The 10,276-nt window shown below is 39.4% G+C and overlaps 1 protein-coding gene and 1 long non-coding RNA gene across 2 annotated transcripts in view; one reads left to right on the forward strand and one right to left on the reverse strand.

Moving 5' to 3' along the window:
* The window catches only part of LOC115291547, an 11,760-nt gene extending 3,741 nt beyond the window's left edge, over nucleotides 1-8,019 (forward strand). Inside the window, exons 2-3 of the long non-coding RNA XR_003908530.1 lie at nucleotides 4,375-4,447; nucleotides 7,796-8,019. This is a non-coding gene — a long non-coding RNA (uncharacterized LOC115291547). The remainder of the gene's footprint in view (nucleotides 1-4,374; nucleotides 4,448-7,795) is intronic.
* LOC115300969 (palladin-like) overlaps nucleotides 1-10,276 on the reverse strand; it is a 201,220-nt gene that overhangs the window by 100,139 nt on the left and 90,805 nt on the right. The gene's annotated exons all lie outside the window — the stretch shown is intronic.

The raw sequence follows: 10,276 nt of genomic DNA on the forward strand, positions 1-10,276 counted from the left end.
ATCCCCAAGGAGTAATTAGTCCTCTCTCAGGATTTGGTTCACAGTATCCCTGTAGCATGTGAGATGTACTACAAGATAATGCATATCACGCATATTCTTTCTTCATTCTACCCTGAACTCTTTGTAGGTAGGTGTCCGGTTCATCTTCAAAGCCATAGAGCCCAGTATAAGATTTGGCACATAAAAGGTACTCAAGACGTTTTTGTGGAATGTGCATACAATCTACAAGTATGATTTCAATGCAGGATGAAATGATGTATACCCAAACCACCAAAAACTCTTACTGCAGTTCTACTTATGACAAGAGAAGGGTAGCTAGCATGGGTTGTTCTGGTGATAAACAAAGTAGGGTACTCTGGACGAGGCAAAGACCATGCACTGCAGGGCACATTTTATTCTTAGGTTTCTCAGATCTTGCACCTTATGATCGAGTACATATCCATACTCACTCTCAAGCTCCAAGGACATGTCCATAGAAATCTGGAGACACTGTCTTGCTTCACTATAAATGGGTTAATGCATTTACTCTAACAGAACCACACTTTACGTTAAGTGAGAACCTCTAGCATTTATAGAGAGGCATGGTTTTGGCATTAAAATGACAGCACACTGACTTTAATAAATATGCACTTATTCAATTAATAAATGTCTTGGGTAAAGGCTTCAAAGCCTTTTAAGCATTTGGAGTAGATGATGTGATCTATAGAGGAAGGAAGGTCTCTGGGGGACGGCCATACATGTGCTTCTGGCGTCATCCCATCTGTTCATTATGTAGGACAGATCTTCCCAATAAATCATTGTGCTTTGGAAGTGTAAGTTTCTCATCTATTCTTCCACACTTGCCACAGTACAGCAGAGTTAGGAAAGTTATAATAGCCTGGTATTTAATTGGTTCTAGATGTGCAAACTAACAGGTATTGTTAAAGAACCCAAATTATTATTAATTCAATAAAAAGAGCAAATAACCTCAGTCTCCACCACTGTGCATCCTCATGGAGGTCAAGGACAGATACAGACTCATTTTCGGTCTTTAGTGATGTCTAGTCAATACCTTTTGCTCATTTACCATTCACTTGATAAAATGAGTCTCACACTGACTAGTTCAAATGCATTTGACCTTTAGCTATAAAAGAGATAATTCATTTACTTGGAATAGATAACTCTCTAAGAAGATTCTATTAATTGGGATTCCTTTTGAAAGTCATAAGCCCAGTCAAATTTCTATAGTGACTCTGACAATCCCACACAGAGTTAGTTATGTTTATCATGTTTTTGATCTGCTATCTACTTAAATATATTACAGGATAAAAATATACTGAATTTGGTACAGGTCCAAACACCACATATATATCACTGAATGTATAACCTGTCAGGCGTTACTGGCAAATTTCAGAAAGCTGATAAGTGTCAGTTATTGAATGTCTAGTTGACACTAGCAAATATAAAATCCTCACAATAACATTTTATACTGATTTGTAATATATCCCAACTGAGCATCATAGAGGTTAGACCATTCGTTCAAGACCACATAACAGAGATACAATTCAAATCCAAGTTCCTATGACTGCAAATACATGCTCTTTCCACTCTGCTGGTTTCATTAAGTTCTATACAAACTTATCAAAAGGAAAAAAAATTCAGTTCCTGTGTTACAAACGTCTGATTTGTGAATATTTTATAGGAGACTGCTTCCCCTTACACACCTCTGCTTTTTTCAGGTTATTCCTTAAAAACCACCTTGTTTACTCTGCATAGTAACTAAACAGGAGTGATGGGTGACCTGGAAACCAGGATAAGAAATTGACCTCTTTTCCTAACTTTTCACACACCTTGCCTTTCCTATAGCTAGGTCCCTTTCTTCAGTCTTTCACGGGTAGACAATAGGTGAATTTCACCCTTCGTCTCTTTTACTTCCATTTACATCATCATTCAGCAACTCCTTACTTCTCTCTTTTCTTCCAAACTTCCCTAGTTCTTTAAAAATAACCAAACAACCCCTTTTCCTGTAACCTCTACTTTGTGTTGCTTGACTTGTTACTTCAAGAGTTTTCCTAATTGTGACTGACAAATGTAAGAGAGCCAATAACACTACACCTAAAACCAAGGGGCCATTAATGTCCGGTGGTCTGAAACTACCCAGACATCCCCTTCCTGCAAGCCTCCAATAAACTTGTCTCACCCAATGTCTTTCCACAAGCACAACACTTCTGAAAAATAATAATAATAAAAAAACACTTTTATGTCTTAAAATTTTGAAATGACTATAATTACAACAGCAGTTTTCTTCTATTTGTTTATTTCAAACTCAATGTAACAAATTAGATGGAATTTAGAGGTATGCCTGCTTTGTAACATTACTTCTAATGGAAAATATATTCTGATTCCAAACAACTGACTGGCAAGGAAACTGTAATGTGTTATTTTTTTTTTTAAACAGGGACTCCTTGTATTCTATTTCATTAGAGTTGCATATTTCCACTTTGTCTGTGGATGAGCAAGTTGCTTTCATTATTTTGTTTTCCGGCCTTCCCCTCCTCCAATTCCTGAGTAGATTAAATTGACAAGAGAGACCCAGCTGGGAAAGGTTGAGCCTGCACATGGAAGAAAACATGTGCTTTTTGTGTGAATTTCAAATCTAAACTTTTGATTATCCACGGCTGTGTCTATACCATCTTCCCTTCTTTTTGCTTGGTGATTGGTAATCTCTTTATTAAACAAAGTACTTTTCTTGGCTGAATAGATATATACTGAGGAGGAAGAGTAAGACAAGAGATTTCTTTTACTCCCTTTAATTAGAACAGACCCAGCAGAGAGAAGCTGGAGTGAGTGGCCTACTATGTTTGGAAAAGTTCAAGAACCTTTAACTGTAGTTGAAGAAAAAAAAAAAAGCTTAGTAAAAGAGATGAGAATTGATAAGAGTATGTGGGAAAACCTTATTAAGGCATTAGATTAAATTAACCATAAGCATTTTTAAAATGTATTTCATGATTTTTTAAAAATCCAGAGTCCATAAAATAAAACATATAAAGAACACGATTTGAAATCAGTAATTTTGCTGTGTTATCCTTCATTAAGTCTCTTGTAGTAATCTTTGAATTAGTTGACTATTTTTTAAAGGAAGAGGTCAATTATATTGCATTTTACTCAACTGTAAATCTCAGAAACAAAGCCTCAAATCACGTGACTACTTGGCATGGTTCTAGACATGTAGGAGTCTTTAAATTTTAAAGCTCAGATCTGTCAGGACACTGACCTAGATTCCTCTTCAAGTTTGGTCCTGTAGGGCTCATTGCCTCACGCATTATAATAGCACTGTTCTTTATACCTTGGCTTCTAGACAGATCAGACTAAGTTAGAAAAGACATGTTGTAGATTAAAATGAACTTAACAGAAATACCACAAATTGCTATCTCTACAATAGTGACTTGATATCTAAGGAATTAACTGTAATGGAAGAAGTGTCAAATGGCAAAATCAAATAAGAGATTTTAACCTGATTTTTTGCTGTAACTAAGTGGTTTCTATGCAGTGAAATCCCCGAATTTTAGGAACAGATCAGTTTATTAAATTTCATTCTCCTTTTCTAACAATTGGTTTTTGAGGCACAGCTTAGCATGACTCAACCAGTTTTTGAGGTGTCAAAATAAAAACACTTCCAGATATTTTAGGTTCTGAGTAAAGCTTCTCTTCTGTTTGGACAGTACTGTTTTTTCCCTGCTGTAAACATTTCTCTTTTATGCTTTTCCTGTGGTATTTTGGGGCTCCTCTCTTCAAGTTCATAATGATCCATAATAATATTATTAAGAGTAATCTTTCCGTGGCTTATTTCATTCAGCCATATTTTGGAAATTATCTCTCGAATAAATAAATGACTTCTTAGGATTATATACGTATTACTTTAAAGTCTTGTCCCTTACCCTCTTGTCATTCTCCATGGAAAACATTCAACATTTCTTTAAAGCTAAATGAAGAATAGTATTTTCTGTCACTAACATAAAAGAAGTTTTCATTATTATTATTATTATTATTATTTTTTTAGGAAAGAAGATGTAATAAAATTTTTGGCCAGGAGTTTTACACCAAAAATCATATTATTTTGGATTTTCTCAAAATACAGTTTATTTTTTTTTCAAAATACAGTTTAAAAAGATGTACTAACATTACATGGAAATAGAAGTAATCATGTATAAATGTAGAATTGATATTATTGAGGTTATACTTAGGGTTGGAGGTGAGATTTTCATGAAAGGCTGTTTGTACTGTTTATGAGAAAGGATCTGCAATAGTGAAACTTGTGATTGCCTTTTATGGAGTGTCTTACACCCCAGGCTACGTGATACACCTGCATCTCTAATTCTCACACCAATTTTGTAGGGGGATATCATGATCTCTTCATAAACCAAGAAATTCAAGCTTAGAAAGGCAAGGACCCACTTAGAATTAAATGGTAAGTATCTGGCTGGCTGCGATTTGAACCCATCACCTGACTATAGAACCCTGGGCTTTGTGTATGGAGCCCCATTTGATTATGAAAACCTCTCTAATGCCATTCACTGTGTAGGAGGAGATGTTGCAGTAACTCTGCTGGCAAGAAGCTGGGAGGTGGTTAGACAATGAAATGATGGAAAGTATATGCTTTTTAGATCCCCTTCTGAGTGAAGAGAAAATGCTCTCCATCCCTTATTTCATCCCGTTCTTTGCTCCATAATGATCTGTCCTTCTACACTGAAGAATGGGTTTGCTCAATAATCAGTTAGATCAGTTATTACCAAGACCAGAGTGTGCTATCAACATCTGTACGCTCACCCAGTCCCTTGCACATCTTCTTCCTGGAGGTCTCCAGTAGTCACAAGGAAGCATTCTTTACTCCTACTGCCAAAGGTAAAGTTCAAAACCACATGTCCTGATACTTAGGAGGCACTAAATATTTGATTGTTAAATAGGTTATATGAATTCGTGTTGTATCATTGTTGTATAGAAATCCCCAGTGCTACCCTTGTGAATTCCTAATGATATTGTAACAAGGGTGATATTAACTGGTCTCAAAATTTCTCCGATGAAGAGAACTATATGCTGGAAGAGATTTAAGACACACGGTAGGGGTTTGCTACACTAAGACCTCTGCAGAGGGGTCAAGACTTCTGGTCAACCTGGCGAAAGAGTTTGGGGTTAAGTGTGCCAGTCCTGGGGGCTTTAGCAATTTCTGTTACCATGTGACATCTGGTGCAATGGGACTTCCTTGCAAAAATTGGTGAAGGGATGAGTTTCACACTTAGGTCGACTTGGAGCCAAACCGAGCAGCAGGACAGAAGCAAAGGTGATCATGTGAGGAAAAGCAGTCGAGAATCCTCAGAGAACTTCAGGGCTTTAAGTCTTTCCCAGGCATGATACTGGGCAAAGGAGCCGATTCTCTCGGTTGCAAGAAGTCTCAGCGAATGTCTGGATTTCAATATAATTGAACAACGAAACCTCTCACCCTCAATAACCCCCCCAACCTCCCTTTCCTAGCTTTAATATGGAGTGTCAGTTCTGAATAGAATTTTTAACTTTTTCTCCTCAGTCTTGAGCTTTTGAATATGAAGGAGTTGGCTCACCAATACACTTTTGGAAACGGAGGTCGGGATAGGGGGAAGAGTGGACTGGGTCATTCCAGGAAAGAAGACCTCACTGCTATAGAACATTTGACTGTGAAGCATGGACACAGGTAGTCACAGGAGGAAATGAATAAAAAATAGCCTTTAAAAAATGACTCAGAATTCTGACTCAGAGGGATTTGGGCCAATATCTGATCTCATCATGGAGCTTCCTAAAGCACCTGGGCTTTCCTTGGAGGTCTCCTACCTAGTCTGGGGCTTAGGCCACACCTGTTTGGCCCTGAGGGAGTAAGCTGACAAGAAGCCTGCCTTTGGTATGAAGCAGCTGGTCCCATTAGATCAGACATGGATTAGAGAGATAACTTTTCTAGAAGCATAATTTACCATATATTTCAATAATGAATGACAAATTACGGCACATTAAAGTGCTTTAAAAATGATGCAAACTTTCTCTGCTCAGGGAGCCAGTTTTGAGAACCAATAAGTTTATGTTTGACAATAGCTAGCTTTACTCTAGCTGTCTCATAGCTGTCCTATTATCTAGAGTCTTCCAGAACTCATTTTAAGTTCAAGTTTTGATCCAAACATGAACACTCACTGTCAGGAAAAAAAATGCAAGTTCCACAAATTAAGGAACGAATTTTATTTGAGATTGTAAATCAAGCCTTTCAAAGGAAATACTTGAAGGAAGAAAACTGTCTGAAGGAAAATAATTTTATTTGAAGGGATATTTGATACAGATTGAACAGGCTATTCCTTAATATATCTTGTTCTTCCTACATTAAAACATTTTAATTTAGTAGCGTAACCTGAGAATTATTAACACAGAGTCTGCTAGAAAAAAAAAGTGTCTGACACTATTTCCTTTTCTCCCTAAAAAAATCTAGAGACAATCCATCCGGGGATGGTGACGTGGGCAAATAGACTTTAAGAAGCTCCCACCTTCCCTTTCTAATATTTCTTTAACCTTTGAAGATTCTCAGAATAATGGGCCAGTTTTATAACTTATGGGGTTTGGCTCTAGGGAGTTTTCACAAATTCAAATTCCCAAACTCCCAAGGCGACCAATGATCCTGGTTGGAAACTGGGAATGGGGTCAGGGGAGAAGAAAGCAAATCAGTGACTCAGAATTGCACAGATGTATGAGATCACCACTGCTAGGAACGGCCACTCCATAGCATTTTCAGGCCATACTCAAGGCTGACCCAAATCCAACAGTTAGCACCAGATTCATCTTAAGAATGACTCAACCAAGTTTCCAAATAAATGAATTTGGCTCTCCAGATGAGCAGCAGGAAACCCTCATCCTGTGACAATCCTCGCAGTGCTATATCCTCCCCCTTTCCTCTCCCCTTCAGTGTCCCCTGCCCATTTGAATCTCCCCTCACACACCACACCGTCTCTATGCTCTCCACTGCCTTGTAACTGAGTCCTTGGAGTACAATTAGGCTAAGTGGTGACTCTTCTTTGGCTATTAAGAGTGGCAGGAGAGTTCTCCCAACTCAATAGAGTGGATTCCCGTGTGGAGGGAACAGCCGGGTGGAGGTGGGGGAGGGGCAGTGAAGTTCTTACTCCTCAGTGGTGCTGTTAGAGAAATGGCATGCTAGGAGACAAGTCAAGCAGGCAAGAGGGCAGCTGGTGAGGACTAACCTTAGCCATGCAAAGGGCAACCTGATGGGAGGAACTGGCCAAATGGCTCCTGGCAATCGCCTTCACCTCCCCTCTCCCTAGGACAAAAGCCTCCCTGTACTTTGGAGGCCCTGGCAGAACCTGTGCTGGGTAGTCTCTCCTGGAAAACCTGGTGAGCCATCTCCTGGTTCAGCCAAGCAGGGCTGCTACTGGATGATGTAACCAGTTCCTGTTCTTCAAGGGCAAAAGGGTGTGTTCTAGCAAGCTAACTAAAAGGTGAAAACTATTTTAAATTTTATGCAATCATTTGACCAGATAACACTATATGGCCTTCAAGTTTTTTTACTTTGGTGATACATTATCATGACTCTAGAATTTCCCAAATTCCTATACTTTTGAAGACCTTCCCAGATGTCATCATTTGAAAGATGAGCAGATTGTTGTTTTTATCTACACACCAGGGTTTCTCAGTGTCAGCACTATTGACATTCTTGGGTGAAGAATTCTTTTTTGTGGGGACTTCCCAGTGCATTGTTGGATATTTAGCAGCATGTCTGGCTTCTGTCCTGCAGGTGCTAGTAGCGGCCTCTCTTCCCAGTTGTGACAACCAAGAATGTCTCTGGACATTGGCAGATGTTTCCTGGGAAACAAAATCCCCCTGCCATTGTGAAGCACTGATCTACACAGGTACCATCCAGGACATTGTACCCATGTACCCATTTCACCTACCCTCTAGCTGCAAGGTGTTCCTGGCCATAGCTCCTTGCCCTGAGGACACATTTGATTTTTTAAAAGGAAATCCAGGAAAGAATATATTCAAAATTTTCAAAAAAAGAAAAATAATAATAATGGAGGATTGAGAGACTGAACTGCTGATTTGGTGAGTTAAGGTTTTAAAGACTACTGGTATTTACAATTAGGCCCATTTCACAGATGCCCAAATTGCTCTCATAAGCATGACCCCTTTGACCCCAGGAAGCAATAAACTCTGCTGGTAGGACCAGTGGGTGGGCCGATGATCAGAGACTGGGTTAATAATTAGAACCCAATTCTGGATTCTAATCCATACTTGGACATTGATTCAACTTCTGTTTTAGGTTGCTAGGTCTATAAATTACCGGCTACCTCAGTTTTACAAGTTCTGAAGTAAAGGTAGAGAGTTGCCCCTCTCCTCTCCTCCTCACAATTCCTAACTCAATGATCAACTATAGCTAAGATCATTGGGGCCTACATCCAGACAATAGTCAATTCTGGGCTGTGCTGGGTGAAGAATCTTGAGTTGAGGCTCAGTTGAGAAGTCTAATGAGGTGTGTAAAAAATGTGAGCTGCATTCTAAAAAGGGAGTGGCTACACGCATTTGGGAAGCTTCTAGTCCGTGATGGTTTGCCATGAGTGTGCGGAATCCTAGCATCAAGGAGTGGAGAAGCTCGGCTTTCTTATTCATGGGGGTGGAAATAGAATCCTGACCAACACTGCTTGGATCAAAAGCCAGCTTCTTTTTCAGGTCTCTTGAGGGCCAGGAGAGATGCTGTGAGCACATATCTTAAAGTGCTCACTCCAGCTAAACCAAAAATTTCAAAGACATTCCTTCCCAACTGCAAAATTACCAAAACGCAAGCCTACAGATAGACCTACACTAGTTAGCAACATTACTCTATTGGGTTTCAGGGAAAGGAGTTTATCTAGCCAATGCTGTTTTCCTGGCATTCTGCTTAATAAAGGACTCGAGATCCAATATTTTTAAATAGTATGTTATTGTGTGAAAATCACAAATCTGCTCTCCTAAGGGTGCTGAGAGGATTCGCCAAGTCAACTTCTTAAATTGTTCTAAAACCTCTGCTCATGTAGATAGTGGGTCAGCCACATGGACCTATCCTCCGCTGGGGAGCTTTTCTTCAGTTGCTGTGTCCACAATGCTCCCTCAGCTGGTGTCTCAGAAAACAACAGGCTGCTCATCAGACTGACCCTGAGCTCTTAGAATTAAAATGCTCAAGTCAGGGGCACACATGGTACCTGCACTGGGGACTGGAATCCAGGCAGGTACCCCCCTCCCTTCCTCCTCGGTGGAAGGGCACTTGCATGTGTAGTCATTACTGGGTAGGTGACCTGTGAGATGGCTCTAATTCCTACTTCATAAAGAATCTTAGAGCTGTTGGGTTAGTGGAGGGAAGTGGGGTGCAAGTACAAGACTGGTTTCAAATCTTTTTTTCTGGGACCTGCCTGTACTACTGAAGTTACATTGTTGGTTACCCCTCTAATGTCCTCATCTATGAAATGGGTTAATAATGTCTTGTTCCCCCTTCCTTCTTCTGCACACGTGCATATGGCACAACACCTTCCCACACATTCACACACACACTCGCATATTCCACTTATACTGATAACACAAACCACTCACAAAGATGTTGTGAGAAACAAACTAGATACTACTCATGAAACCACTCGGAAAACTTTAATGTGCTATAAACTCATTACTATATTTATTATGCATCATGGATGGTGTATCCCGTGCTCCTTATATCATTCAGAGGCTTCTCAATGCATTAGGGCTGCTGTTACATTTGTTATCAAATAGATTTTTTAAAATTTATTTATTTAGTTTTTGTTTTCATTAGCATTTATTTTGAAAGAGAGATAGAGAGAGGAGGAGAGAGCGCACATGAGCAAGCGAGAACAGAAAGAGAGAAAAAGACAAGAGAATATCAAGCAGGTTCCACACTGACAGCATGGAGCCCAAAGTGAGGCTTGATCCCAGGAACCATGAGATCATGACCTGAGCCAAACTTGAGAGTCAGATGCTCATCCAGCTAAGCCACCCAGGTGCCCCCCAAATAGGTTTTTTTCTTCTAAAAAATAGATTTTTTCTGTCTAAAGCCAGGCCTGAATGTCTGTCTTCTTGTCAATTTGAATTTCTACCATATTAACTAATTTGAATTTTTGTCATAAAAAACTTTAGAGTTATATTGGGACTGGTATAAAATAGATAATAGAAGAAGGGGAACTCTAGTAGGAATTCCAAATAAATGTACTCTGTGTGTGTGTGTGTGTGTGTG

This window comes from Suricata suricatta, chromosome 1 (assembly GCF_006229205.1).
Source record: "Suricata suricatta isolate VVHF042 chromosome 1, meerkat_22Aug2017_6uvM2_HiC, whole genome shotgun sequence".
In the NCBI taxonomy this organism is placed as follows: domain Eukaryota; kingdom Metazoa; phylum Chordata; class Mammalia; order Carnivora; family Herpestidae; genus Suricata; species Suricata suricatta.